General features: G+C 45.1%; 1 protein-coding gene across 2 annotated transcripts in view; it reads right to left on the bottom strand.

Annotated features, from left to right (window-relative positions):
- Positions 1-14578, bottom strand: part of SYT12 (synaptotagmin 12) — a 59563-nt gene extending 44985 nt beyond the window's left edge. The window contains exons 1-3 of one of the 2 annotated variants that reach the window (XM_083578272.1): positions 14223-14578; positions 13629-13748; positions 8566-8685 (exon numbers count right to left, since the gene is read on the bottom strand). The gene's annotated coding sequence lies outside the window, so the exon portion shown is untranslated. Of the gene's footprint in view, positions 1-8565; positions 9867-13628; positions 13749-14222 lie in introns of those variants that run through there. The other variant, XR_014540137.1, reaches the window with a different exon arrangement.
- Between the last annotated feature and the right edge of the window lie 521 nt (positions 14579-15099).

Genomic DNA, 15099 nt, shown 5'->3' with positions numbered 1-15099 from the left:
TAACTGTGCCCCTGAAGGACCAGGTATGCAGTCTGGGAGTCATTTTTGACTCACAGCTGTCCATGGAGGCGCAGGTCAATTCTGTGTCCAGGGCAGCTGTTTACCAGCTTCATCTGTCACACAGGCTGAGACCCTATCTGCCCGCGGACTGTCTTGCCAGAGTGATGCATGCTCTGGTTATCTCTCGCTTGGACTACTGCAATGCGCTCTATGTGGGGCTACCTTTGAAGGTGATCTGGAAACTACAACTAATCCAGAATGCGGAAGCTAGACTGGTGACTGGGAGCGGCCGCCAAGACCATATAACATCGGTCCTGAGAGACCTACATTGGTTCCCAGTACATTTCAGAGCACAAGTCAAAGTGTTAGTGTTGACCTTTAAAGCCCGAAGCAGCCTTGGTCCAGTATACCTGAAGGAGCGTCTCCACCCCCATCGTTCTGCCCGGACACTGAGGTCCAGCTCCAAGGGCCTTCTGGCAGCTCCCTCACTGCGAAAAGTGAAGTGACAGGGAACCATTAAGAGGGCCTTCTCGGTAGTGGCACCCACCCTGTGGAACGCCCTCCCACCAGATGTCAAAGAGAACAACAACTACCAGACTTTTAGAAGACACCTGAAGGCAGCCCTGTTTAGGGAAGCTTTTAATGTTTGACAGATTACTGTATTTTAATATTTTGTTGGAAGCTGCCCAGAGTGGCTGGGGAAACCCAGCCAGATGGGCAGGGTATAAATAAATTATTATTATTATTATTATTATTATTATTATTATTATTATTATTATTCCTGCCAGAGGACTTTCACTCCTAGCTCCCCTGCGGAGATCATGGAGTTGCCACAGAAGTACATAACCTGGAGCAAGATTATTTAATACTTCCAATGTGTGTCACCAGTAGTTTCACCAAGGCACCGGTGGAGTCACAGAAGGCTGATGAAAATCTAATGAAGACAAAGGTGATTGGAGACAGATTCTCATTAGTTTTCTTTATGAGCTGCTACAGACGGGAGAGTGGTGACAGGCAGGGCTAAACGAAGCCAAGGAAATCACATTCCGTTTGCACAAAAGAAATAATATTGCAAAATGGGATGGCAAGAATAAACAATCATAGGAAGAACAAAGACTTCCTGGAACAAAGGAGCAGCTGAGGAAATGAGAAGGACAGCCTTGATCAAAACATACATTAATCAGCAGATTAATCAACTTCTCAACAGGAACAAATCAATGGAGGTAAATCTTAATTGGCGGGCTGAGATGGAAGGCCAGTGCTGGATCATATTGTTAAGGGTTCTGACTCTGCTATGTTGTTATAACAAGAAATGAAAAGAAAACTGAACAGCATTTCCTTCTAGCAATATGTGTTCACTTTGGTTAATTAAATTGTTAATTTAATTCAAGACATATTATTCGATATCCTCCCCCCTAAAAAAGAAAATCCCTGTACTGAGGACTGATCGATGGAAGGAATCTTCCACATTTTAAATAGAAAAAAGGCCTAACACCATGGCACCTTATGGACTAATATACCTCCTACTCCCAATACTGAAAGTTTTTTTTCCATGCCCTGCTGCCAACTAAGGCTTGGTGACTGGGCATGTGTGATACCACTAAACCCTCAGCTGAGCAGAGGTTTCAATCAGCTCTCTGCAAGGATTTGCTTTGCCAACGTGTTCTCTGCAGGGAACATGCTGGTGAAGCAACACGCAGCAGGATTGAGTGCTCTGCCTCTTACTGGATGTTGAAACCCAGCTGTAATATAGGTTTATCTTTTTAGAGTCATCCAGGAAAACATTTTACAGTGGCTATAAACTTGTTAGAGGGAGACTCTTTACTCACTTATATTGGCCTGTAGCTTCATTGACTTTGCAACTGTTAACTCGTGATCTACAGTGAAAGAGGACTGGAAATTGTTCTTTTACTAAAGGAAGATGCTAAGGGTTTCTTTTGCCCTCCAGCATGGCCATCTTCTTGTTCCTTCCTCTTTCCTTGTAGCAGTGGACAGTCTGACTTAATGACAGACATCCTCCTTAGCCAGTAAAAGCAAGTCCTTCCCTGGCTGCTGCCCCAGAGCTGGAACTACTGCAGAGTTTGTGCAATACTTTGAGCAGAGAGAAGGAGGAATATGTGGGTGGAAGTACCTCAGCTTCTGACCAGCTCAAGTGAGGGCAGATGTGCTTCTCTGACATCCTCCCCTCTGCTCAGAGCCTCTTATGCACATTCTAAATCAAGGGGGTGAGACATCCAGCCCAATCGTGGCCTGAAAGGCAGGGGTGCAATATGACCCATGAGGCCATTTCCCTCAAACATGCTCACCTAACCCATCAAAAAACAAACATTGCACAAGTATGTTGCAAGGAAAATGGATGTGGATCAAATCATGTCCATGTGCTTGGTGCCACCTGAAGTTAGCCACCCATGATTTGGAAGCAATTGAGTATTTTATAGAACAGGGGTATTCTACTCAATGTGAAGAGCTAGACTAGTTGACCCCTCAGGGGTTTCATATCAGTCATGGGACGGGGAAACTATTTCAGCTTGAGGGTCGCTTTCTCTTCTGGGCAAACTTCTGAGGGCCACATGCCCGCCGGCCAAAGGCAAAGGTGAGAAGAGCAACAAACGTAATCCTTACCTTTATACAGTGGGCTAGTTTCTACACACAATCACACACCCTTCTCTCCTCCACTCAGAAGAGCAAGAAACATAAGAGTTCAAAGGCACGTGCCAGCTAGGCAAAAACACAGGTGATGTGAAGCAATAGCCAGTGGAGGGTGCAGCCTCTGGAAGGTTCCAAGGGCCAGGAGAAGAGGCATGAAGGGCCGCATTAAGTTCCCCACTCTGAAGTTCCCCACTCCTGTTTAGCCCAAGGTGCTATGAGCAACCTGTTTTGAATGTCAAAATTCAACTTTAACACATTGTGAAAATGAAAGCGTTCTCTGAAGCATGTACAATGGAAACTTCTCTCACCATGAGGGAAACCACGCTAACTCATTGCGGGGAATCTATAGCCTTCCAGATTTTGGTGGGCTACAACGACTAGCATCTGAGACTATTTGCCATGCTGGCTAGGGATTATGGGAAATGGAATCCAACATCTGGAGGGCCACAAGTTCCTGTCACAGACATTGGGTTTTGGGGAGGAGAGCTTCCAGATCTGGCAGCATACTTTCATCCTACCACTGGTGCAGAGAACACAAACCTGCTATGTAACAAGTAGCAAAATTGTGGCGGAGAAAGCTGCAATTCCTCAAAAGCCACTTCAAGGTAAGTTTTCCTACATGGCTAAGAAAAGCCAAACCTAGTGAAATCCCACATCTTAAATCAGCAACACAGAAGAATTATTGGCCTAATATACTGAAGGCTAGTCTCTCTGATTAAAGTTTTTTTAAAAAACAACAACAACAACTTAGACCTGCATGTGTTCCCAGCTTCTACTGCTTTATAAAGCAACAAATCTAAAAGGAGATGACCTTCATGCATTAGTGTACAAAAATCCAACTGAGTTCCAATGGTGGAAATCTTTCTCTCGCATACCCTTGCATGCATATACATCCACTTATAATATACTCACATACAACCTCTTCCAGTGGCAGGAATCTGAACAAAAAGCCATTTTCTGAACTAATGTCCCGAATAGAAGTTGTCTTTGCAAAAATGGATTCTCAATTATACAGGACAGCATGAGATTTCAGACCCAAATACAACCTGTCCCTTCTTCGGCTCATCCTTTCCTTTATCCTTTGATAACCAGAAATATTGGTGTGTTTTAATCCAATATAATCAACTGACAGTGAAAGCTATAGAAAATAGTTGGCTATGGAAGTTGCAGTCTTATTTATGGGAAGTGAGGTGAAATGTAGATTCCATGTGCGGCTCTGTACGAGGAGGGAGCAACTGAATGCAGCCTCAAAGAACATGGTTTTCAAATGGGGCTTCCCTAAGAAATGCAGAGACTCACTAGAAGCGTATCCTCTCTTCCACAGCTAAGGACAATTGCTATTATTACCATTGTTGTATTTATAATCTATATAGCAGATTATCACTTGCTGCTGATGGCAAGTAAGGTATGGTTGAGAAACTGGAAAATAGTTGGTAGTTTTTTCTTTCAGAAAAACTGAACTGGGGAAAAATGACTTTAAGCAGGAGAGTGGTCTAGTAGCTTTTGAGGGTATTTTCTTGGATGCTATATAGCATCCAATAGGGTGTTAAGCATTACAACTCCAGCGGGTGCAGAATGCCGCGGCGAGACTCCTTATGGGGTCTTCGCTGCGAGATCATATTCATCCGGTACTATACCAGCTGCACTGGCTCCCGGTGGAGTACAGGATCAGGTTTAAGGTGCTGGTTTTAACCTTTAAAGCCCTATACGGCCTAGGACCCTCGTACCTACGCGACCGCCTCTCCTGGTATGTCCCACAGAGAAATTCACGGTCTGCAAATAAAAACATCCTGAAGATCCCAGGCCACAGAGAGGTTAGGCTGGCCTCAACTAGAGCCAGGGCTTTCTCGGCCGCGGCTCCAATCTGGTGGAACGCTCTGTCACAAGAGACTAGGGCCCTGCGGGACCTGACATCTTTCCGCAGGGTCTGCAAGACAGAGCTGTTCCACCAGGCCTTTGGTCAGGGCGCAGCCTGACCCCCTCCTCTGGCAATCTGCACAGAATTTTGCTTAATGGTTGCCATAAATTTGATTTTAATTTGATTTTAATTAATTTTATAATGAATGTTTTTAGAATGTTGGATTATTTTGATTGTTGTTAGCCGCCCTGAGCCCAGCTTCGGCTGGGGAGGGCGGGATATAAATAAAATTTATTATTATTATTATTATTACAATGTATTTCTTAGGAAGACAGTTCTTAAATGTTTTTCACTTGTATGAAGTACGATCTTATGTTTACTCAAAATAAGCCCCACAGTGTTCAATGGAGTTTACATTATTTACAGTATTAAATAAATAAATAAATAAATAAATAAATAAATAAATAACTGGGGAGTATTGTGTTTGTTATTATGGTATGTATGTTTGTGTTTTTATATTGTAAACTGCCCTATGTTCCTTGGATGAAGGGTGGTATAGAAATTTAATAAATAAATAAAATACGCCCAGGCAAGTTTGCACTGGATTGAAACTCCTAAACAGGGACAAAGGCATTTTACTAACCCAAATCAAATTCCATTGTTGGGGTGCCTCGGGGTAGTAAAATGTCCCAAAGCAAAATCAATGCGTGTGATTTTAAAAAGGGCACTTAAATCTGCATTCCTAGATCCTTTTTGGTTTGAATAAACCCCTGAATACATTTTTAGTCCATTTTCCCTTTACTGGGATAAAACAGCACCCCTAAATGCAAAATGTAATTGCTCAACATCAAAAAAACTAAGATCATGACCACTGGTCCCATCACCTCCTGGCAAATAGAAGGGGAAGAAATGGAGGCAGTGAGAGATTTTACTTTCTTGGGCTCCACGATCACTGCAGATGATGACAGCAGTCACAAAATTAAAAGGCACCTGCTTCTTGGGAGAAAAGTGATGACAAACCAAGACAGCATCTTAAAAAGCAGAGACATCACCTTGCCGACAAACGTCCATATAGTTAAAGCGATGGTTTTCCCAGTAGTGATGTATGGAAGTGAGAGATGGACCATAAAGAAGGCTGATCACTGAAGAGTTGATGCTTTTGAATTATGGTGCTGGAGGCGTCTCTTGAGAGTCCCATGGACTGCAAGAAGATCAAACGTATCCATTCTTAAGGAAATCAGCCCTGAGTGCTCACGGGAAGGACAGATCCTGAAGCTGAGGCTCCAATACTTTGGCCACCTCATGAGAAGAGAAGACTCCCTAGAAAAGACCCTGATGTTGGGAAAGATGGAGGGCACAAGGAGAAGGGGATGACAGAGGATGAGATGGTTGGACGGTGTTCTTGAAGCTACCAGCATGAGTTTGACCAAACTACGGGAGGCAGTGGAAGACAGGAGTTCCTATCGTGCTCTGGTCCATGGGGTGACGAAGATTCAGACATGACTAAACAACAGCAACAATTGCTTTCTTTAGGCTATTTAATGCCCTGGGTTCATTTGTTTTCAGAAAGAAAACTCAATACCGTTCCTTATTCCAGACATTCGTTATTTGAATTTTTTTTAGCTCCAATTCTCTACATTAGATGGGCACCCCCACTGCAACTTTTGAGTTTATTGGGGGGGGGATTTGTGTCCCAGGAGCATTTTGATTACAGAATGACAAGTGCAAATGGTAAATTTCCAGCGGCTACTAGCATTTGGGGCAATTATTAACTACTGTGCATGTGGCAATGTCATGGGATGTAGATGGGGTAACAACATCTCCCACCATCCCTGACTATTAGCCATGTTGGCTGGGGATGACACGAGTGGAGTTCAACAACATATGGAGCACCACAGTCCAATATTGGACCTAAAGAACTATGTGTAACAAGGACTACTGTTGTGCGAATTCTGCACTGGGGTAGGATATTGTCCAACATTTGTCTGAGAAGGTTGGTTTTCTATGGAAAGGTTGAGTGTGTCATTACCATTCTCATCAAAGGTATGTTACACTGCAATAAATTTTAATTTCTGGCATCTTTCGGTGAAGCAGGAAAATTAGCATAACGCCACTTTGGTGACCATACTTGATTCTGACCATGTGTTGTATTATTTAACACTAGTGCATGCATTATTATAATGCCAGTATTACGGCAATGGACAAAGTTTTTTACTTGGACCAGAACCTAGTTAAGAAACCACTGTTCAGCAATGCAGTTCTCTGGTGACCTTGGGCTAAGCAGTATTTCTCACTTCCACAGGCTTATTAGCAGGGTGAGAAGAGAAAACTTTGTGCCTGCTACTTGCCCTAATAACCTAGCAAGAGGTATGGAATACAGGTTGGGGGGCGGGAATTAAATATTACACTGTTATGGATAAATTGCAAGCCACACTGAAGGCTTGCCAAAAAGGAGGGCTCTAAAATAAATCCTACCCCAACAGAAAACTGTAACTGGGCTTATGGAAGGGAATCCCCTTTCTCCTGTTTAAAGATATTTTGTAGATTTTTTTTTTTTAAGTGACTGTGTCACCTTCTACCTAACAGCTTTTCTGAAATTGTCATCACCGAAGGCTCTTCATTTACACGTGAGCAAAGCATTCCTCGTACAAAGCAATCCATTATTCATGCCATATTACACAGCCTATCTTCTACGACACATGCACTTTTCTTGGGAAGGTAAGAGATAAAACTAAAGCACTCCAGATGTCCCTGCGGTGTGTGGGCACGTGCATGCACACACACATAAGAGACAGATGTATGAAATGACAGCTTTAATCAGAACATAGGGACAACAGTGGTGAAAGCATCTAAACCCTAACTCTCTTAATAAAGCAATCTTGTAGCTCCGTTCTTCAAAGGCCAAGCGGAGTCAAGATGGTTTGGTTACAGTCATCACAGCCTGTCAGTCATCCTCTCTTCAATCATCCCCATGTCAAAGGTATCACTGGAGGCTTGCAAGTGAGCACCACATTTTTTGCTCTTGCCACCAACCATGTGAAGAAAGAAACGAACGTACATTAAGAGATAATCACTGGCAGGTCACCCTGAACTAGATCACAGAGCTTTGCAAGCTCTCAACAGTGGTCCCAGCCAGGAGGTGAAAACTTCCAGGAACACACACACAAATAAATGAACTGCAATAACAGAAAGCTTTCCTGGGTTCAGAGTGCTTGAATAGACTGAAGCATCGGATGTGAAACTCAAAGCCACCCACTTAGAAACTGAACTGGAGATTCATTTGTAGGGAACGCAACTAATTCAGGTCGCAATATTGAGATCTGGTTTTGTGGGGGTCTCCCCTCCCGCCCCCAGCCATTATTTTAATAGAGATGCGCGTGTTCTTTTTTAGACTAGGTCTCGTCTTACCCTTGATGCATTTCCCTCCCACGCCTAGACTCTTCCTAAGCAGCTCTGCTCCTCCTGAATACACTTTGGCAGCCCAGCCTCAGTTTTTGCGCCCATTATTTCCACTGCCATTATTCCGATTTCCCAATCCCATCCCTTTCCATCCAGCAGCTCCCCGTAACCCTAGACTTAATGGCCGGCCGAAAAGCATCTTCCTAGGATAAACTGGAGTTTCCCGGACAGTTCTCCCTTCTTGAAACCCTGGACGGCTCCACGCCGCATGAAGGCACGCTCAACCAAGCAGCCCCGGGGCTACGCACAGGCAACCGAGGCGCAAACTTTGCAAAGATGCCTGGTGACTTTCGTCCCTCTCGTTCTCCGGGATCGGACCACGGATCAAGGCCGCCACGATGCCAGTCTGCAGCACAGCCCCGTCGATCGCACTGAGCGAGCGAGGTTTGCTAGGGATCAAACTAAGGCGCTCCGTTCGGTGCAGAAAAACAGCATGCCACGTTGCATTGTGCCCGCACAGAGACACCAAACTGAGCCTCCTGCCAAGAAAACTGCCCGCTGCGTTTGCCATTCTCTCCCGACAAACCACAGTTCCCGCCCGGGCTTACTTCCCAAACGCTGCCGAGCGCTTTGTGTGCAGCAGCAGCAGCGCCACTTACCTCGCCCGGAGTTTGGTGCAGCACTAATGACCTGCAAACTCTGCAGCTCGGCTCGGGCTCCTCAGCAGCAGCACATCACCAGCATGCTCTCGCTCCTTTCTCTCTTTCTGCCCCGGCGGCCTGAGATGAGAGGCAAAGGAATCAATTCTTCTTGCTGAGCTTCTTTCATGGAGGAGCGGCGGCGGCGCCAGCAGCCTGAGTCACCCGGCCCTCCCCTCTCGTTCTCCAGCTGGAAAAAAAGAAGCCGGTGGCTTCTTTCCAAAAGAGACTGAGCCGAGGGTTGGAATTTGGGCGGGAGAGCTCCCTTCCCGCAAGGCGGGAGCTAAGCGAGCGGCGGCAGGATTCACCGAAGCCCGCTGCTCGCCTGACTGCGGGAGCGCCAAGCACCCCTGCAATGCCTGGAGAGGTCGCTCAGCGCGCGCGCACACACCCCTCTCGCGCCCTCTCCTTCGGGAGGCAGATCCACGGGGTCAGAGAGGGAAGGGAAGAGAGCGGGGACGAGCAACCCAAGGAAACGCCGGCGTTGGCTGGCCCTCCCGCAGCAAAGAGCCCCACCCCAGCCCCGGTAGAGAAGGGCTTGGCCCAGGCGGAGGCGGCCCCCAGCAAGGGCACGCCGGGTATGCTCTGGCTGGCGCCGCGCCAAAGCACATGTGCCTCCTCCGAGGCTTCGCTGCAGAGGCTGCGAAGTGGGCGACGGGGAGGGCCTTTCTTGCCCCTTCACCAGCCGGGGAGTGCTCAGTTCCAAGGTCACTTCTGGAAGGCGGGCGAAGAGGGGCAGGTCTCGGGGGCCCGAAGTCCTGGGCTGGGCCTCACGCAGCAGAATGAGCAGGGCGGCCCCAAAATGCAGCAGCAGCAGCAGGCCCGCCTTACCACTTTCCCGCCTAAAAAGAGGCAGGAACTCGCAAAGCCCAGGAGGCCCTCCTAAGTCCCTTACCAAATTGCACCACTGAAGTAGGGCTGTATTTCCTTTACTTCAAAAGAGGCGAGGTTGGCTGAGGAAACTATCTGCCAAAATTCCCCTCTTCCAAAGAAAGATAAAACATTCAATGTGTCTTGCCTGGAGACAGCCAAAGAGATGTGCCTGCCCAGTCCATTCCCATTTTTTCTCACACCTGTGGTTGGAGACCCAGACCCAGAACACATTTTTTTTTCTATACTGACTGGACCAAACTTCAGACTTTCCAAACAATTTATGGTTTGTAAGCTGCGAGGTCCCCAGTTCAAATGTTGGCAGACCCCTGGTCTCATTAAGTCCAACCTCATACAAAACCTCTTATGCAATATTGTAATCGATGACACTAACCTTTCTTAAAAGGTTGTGGTAAGGATGACTGAGGTGATGTACGTGAAGCACTACCAACCTCACTATAAATGCAACAATAAGGCTGCTTCCTAATGGCAACTTCTCATATGGCTGAAAGCCTCCCCAAACGACCCACAGCTGCTCTGATTCTAGCACACAATTACAGGGAAAGGAATCCCTTGTCTGAAGGTGAGAACAAGATTCTGGGCTTGGATATTGGGCTTTTAGGGGAAAGGTTTGTTGCTTGCTCTTGCTACATAATACTAACAGACCAATTTGAGGTAGTCTTGGCTAGTCAGTGTGGGGCCAGGATTGAGACCCACACTAAGCATTTACCCCAACATACCTCAAGAGACACCTTATCTGTAATGTATTTCCTACCTGCAAGCAAATGGTGCTTCTGTACTGAGGCCCACATCTGACAACAGGCCTTGTGCTGTGAGGAACACCCTACTTCCCAGTTCATATGTGCAGCAAATAATGGCTCCCCTGTTGATTGCAGGGAAGGCTGTGGGTGACACTAAAACACTGCAATCGTGGGGTAAGGGAGGCACTAAAGAGAAATATTTCTAAGCCCTTCCCTACATTTGAGGGATGCTCTACAGGACAAACAGGAGAGATATGAAGGTGCTTTCCTGCTTGTCCTTTCCTCTTCTGGGATTCACTTAATGTCAGTTTATGCAATTACCATAATCGTTTTACTGCATGACTTGCAGCCCCTCCAGGTGTCCTTTTTATTGTGCATTCATAATGATTTGTGCTCATGATGGAATTGGGGTGGTTATACACAATCCTATTTTCAATACTGTTTGCGATTGCATAAGTTGTTGGGGTGGGCATACTGCTTCATTTCCAGTTGTTGCATGTTCTGTAGCTTCCTCCTGAAATTCATACCACAAATTTCATGCCTTCTTTTGCTTTTGTTGTGCCGTAGGGCAAGAGTGCTGTTTCAGGTGGCAATAATGTGTAATACTGAGGGAAACATTGCAGAAAAGCCAATAAAGAGGAATGATGTGTGGATAGGCTTAGTGTAAATCCATCACTGACACACTATTATTGTGTCAATGACATTTTATAGAACACAACTGCAAAAAACAACAACAAAACAGTAGACAGTCTAAAGGGGTCCTATACTATTTCAGATTGCAGGGAGAGGTGAGGAGCTTGAATGTTCTCCCTTGTATGTAGAAGTTCCATGTATGTAGAAAAAAAAGTAGCATAGTTCAGCCTAGCTAGCCTTTATCATGACATGCTGTTTTTCTGTATGCAGTGGTTTCCTCTGCATGGGCAAGCATTCAGTGTGGTAGTGGAGTCCGCTAGCATTCCTCTTCTCTTCTCATCTCTTATTCACAGAATACAGCTGCAGATTTTTTATTTTCCCCTCCTATTGCAATCTATTACAAGTTCATTGCAATAGATAGACTACTCCAGCCCTCTTCAGGCCTTATATTTACAAGTAAGTATATCACACAAGTGGGGAGAGTGGAAATGAGTGTGCTGTCTCTATCCCCATCATCATTCATCTGTGGCAAGAAGCCTGCTTTGCTTGTGTAGATACTCCACATGAAAATCAAGGTTTTACATTGCACAGAGAGCTTTTACATCAGTACAGGAAGCTCCCTGGTGCAGAATGTCACATTCCAACTCAAGAGCAACACGGAACAGAGCTGGTTTGCTGTTCTCAACTCTTCCCTGTCACATGTTCTACTTAGCCTAGTGCCTGAATGGGACGTTAATCTCTAGTGGGGGAAATAACTACACCTAAACGCAGAGAAGTAGAGGAATGCCTAAGCATAGGAGGGGAATATGACTTTAATGCAAAAGACTCTGCTCCTTACGAGGTGTGTTGTATACTGCATCTAGAAAAACTAACCTCTTTCTCTCATCCTTCCATCTCTTTTTGTCCATATGGACATTGCCATTGCATGAGGCAGATTTATGCATTTATTTGTTGTTGTTTTTTAAAAATGCTACTTAATATTGAGTTTCTAAGTGGTGTGAAATAGGGATACAGCATACTTAACCATAAGATAAGAAAAACACAATTAAAATGTCTGCTGAAATAAAAAGTATTCACCAAGCAGCAAGAGTTTCAACAGGGAAGGGGCCTGCAGCAAGCAGGGAGGGAGTTCCACAGAATCTGTCCTACAATACAGACTGCACAACTCCTGGGGGATGTGAAGCCATGCCTTTGAGCATGGAAGAAAACTCAGTGTGACTCACTCATCCGGGAAGGCAGGTCTGGGGAAAGCAAGTTGGGGGACACACACCCCCCCAGTTTAATTGGGTAACTAACTCAGCAGCACAGTCATATAGTGTTGCTTGTAGTTGTGGTGTAGTGTAGAAGACATACTGTTGGGAACTAGTGCCTTCTCAACAAAGGCCAAGTCTAGGTATGGTATGTGACGTGGTTTCTGTGGCAACATAGCTGTCATTCCCCAATAAGGATGACTCCATTGTTATGTCATGCATCTTAGTACTGTACTTCAGTTGTTGGCATATATTTATCTTAAGGTTTCTGTGAGGGAGTGTGAGATTTCTGTGAGGCTTATAGTATAAGAGGACAGCGCCTTCTCTGAGGACCTTACAAATCTAAAATTCAGCACTGGAGAAGAGGAGGGAGGGTGCTTAGGTTTAGTTACAGGGTAGGTTACAGTTGGGCACAGGAACCAACCAAAGGCTTGATGGAAAAGGTGGGTTTGTGAGGAGGCTTCACTCAGGTGTTCTGTAATGGATTTTTTTTTGCAGTCCAAGGGAGACCGAGTGTGAATGTCCAGCATTCTAAAACATAAAGCCTGCCACTGAGAGGCCATCAATGCCTGACTTAAATAACTTTTTCCACTCTGTCCCCACAAGCATATATACAGTGGTACCTCTGGTTACGTACTTAATTAGTTCTGGAGGTCCGTTCTTAACCTGAAGTACCACTTTAGCTAATGGGGCCTCCCGCTGCTGCCGCATGATTTCTGTTCTCATCCTGAAGCAAAGTTCTTCACCCGAGGTACTATTTCTGGGTTAGCGGAGTCTGTAACCTGAAGCATATGTAACCTGAAGCGTATTTAACCCAAGGTACCACTGTATTGTTATTTACTGGCTCTTTCCTTTTTTTTTTATAAAAGGAAATGTGAAGTTAGTTGTTATGGTTTTAAACTGTCACTTCCAATTGCTTCTGAGCAAGGTAACTTTAGGGGAAGCACTTGGACTGAAAGAGAGGCCTCCCGAGTGTTGGCATTCTCTTGCCTATAACCCCCACAGTCCAGTTTTTGTTTACAGCTCAGCTATTCAGTGACTATAGTAACTCCATCATTGATCCTAGTCCATTGTTCCCTTCAAACTGTGTGTGGATGAATCATTTTTAATGCTGACTTGAATTGTATCCAGGCACTTTTGACACCACTGGTCACAGCTGCCCCATTCTTCTATCTCCTTATTTTTCCAGGAATTTTCGTCCCACCCTTTTTATATGTATTTTTGGGACATTTCAAAGGGGTAGTATTTATCTGGTAAAAATATATTGATGGAAGGGTTTTTTTTTTGGTCTTAATTGTTTCTTGATTTTATGACTTGGGGAAAATAAATCCCCCCCCCACAGCCCATGCTGAGACAAATTGGTAGGCTTTTGTCAGATGTGTGCATCAATATCTATATCTCTCTCTAAAATAAGATAGAAAGAGAGAACACCAGTCAGAAGGAATGACAATCACTTGCTTTTGAGAACAGTGGCTGTATTGGTACCCAAAAAAGTGCTTTGTATACTTACTTGAGAATAAGTCTATCAAACCCCATACGGCACTTCTATTTTTGCTCATCATCAGCTCTGGCTTGGCCCACCACTGGTGAAAGGGCCCCTTCCAACAGATAACACCTGAGAGAATGTGACCTTCAACAGGTAAAACAGTGAACTTCACCATGTACCTGACCCAGGAGTTCAAGGACTGATAGACTCTCTTCCCTTAGCCACAAGACCGGCTGACTTGTCACACCCACAGCCTTGGCATCCTCTCCTGCAGTGCCAGCTCTTGGGCTTGGAAGGCTCTTGGGCAAGAAGACACTCTGTGTGGTGGCAACAGTGAAGTAGGAGCTTCTTGTTATTACCAATGCTGCCGGACATCTCCCCTTTATAAATGTTGCTAGGAAGAACTGGATTGGGAAGCTGTTCCTCCTCCTCACTGTCATCGTTTACTTGCTTGTCTTTTGGGGGTGCGGGTAGAAGGAAATAGCAGGGGTGGGTGTGAGCAAGTGACAATTGTGATGAACCTGCATGGGCTGTGGGTTCTTGGTGCAGGTGTGAGGCCCATCCACAACCAACCTCTCATGCCAGCTCCGGGCTGTGATGAACTACTGCAGCACTCACCTGGGAACCTGAAGGGGAAAGTGGATTCCTTGTCCACCTCCTACCACGAGATCTCTTGTTCCCTGCTGCTTCTTTACCTTCTTCAATAGGTCCGTCCTCCCTCTTTAGATCCCTGCTCTTTCTGAGCCGCAGAACTTCATGCACCCAAAGCAAGAGAAGGGAAAAGGACTAACCATCTATAAGCACTACTTAGCAGTAAAGACTGCCATTGCTTTTTTCCGGTAAAGCAGGACACTTGATGTCATAATAACTCAGCAAACAGCAGGCCAATACATTGGCCCAGAACCTCTAGGCTAGTCTGATTTGTGACATCTTTAAACTTTTGTCCAGCAATAAAATGTGAGGGCTTTGAATTGCTAGGTTACTGTTCCTGATCTTTCTTCTACTAATATGGTGCAGCTGTTCTGTGTTTCTCACCAGCAGTTGTTTACAGTTGTGGTGCAGGCCAGAGCATATTTGTGTTGGCTAGTTTCCTTAAAGGAAGTTTTTGTACTGAAGAACCAGCTATTTCTGATATACTTCAGATCCATCTGCTTTGTTTTAAACAATATCTATATCAAATAATAATAATAGTCTACCATAAACTATGGAGCTCAGTTTAGGAACAATGATATTCTGGCCGCCTCCAAGATATGAGGAGGGTAAAAAAGAAAACGGGTTGGATCCAGACTGTTAGCTGAGCTGAGGTCCCATTGAAATAAATAGAACAAATTGGTCATGACTTATTTTAGTTCATACTGAAAGGAATAGGAATTAAATATAATGAACTTTGGATCTAGGCTTAATAGAAGGACTATCTTTTATAAAGAGGTAATAAAATTTGCCAAGGATCTTAGACTACCCTTGTGTACACTTACTTGGAAGGAAACCCCATTGT

This window comes from Podarcis filfolensis, assembly GCF_964270895.1.
Source record: "Podarcis filfolensis genome assembly, chromosome: 1".
Lineage (NCBI taxonomy): Eukaryota > Metazoa > Chordata > Lepidosauria > Squamata > Lacertidae > Podarcis > Podarcis filfolensis.
Note: the sequence above shows the minus strand (reverse complement) of the source record. Positions and strands in the feature narration are given on the sequence as shown.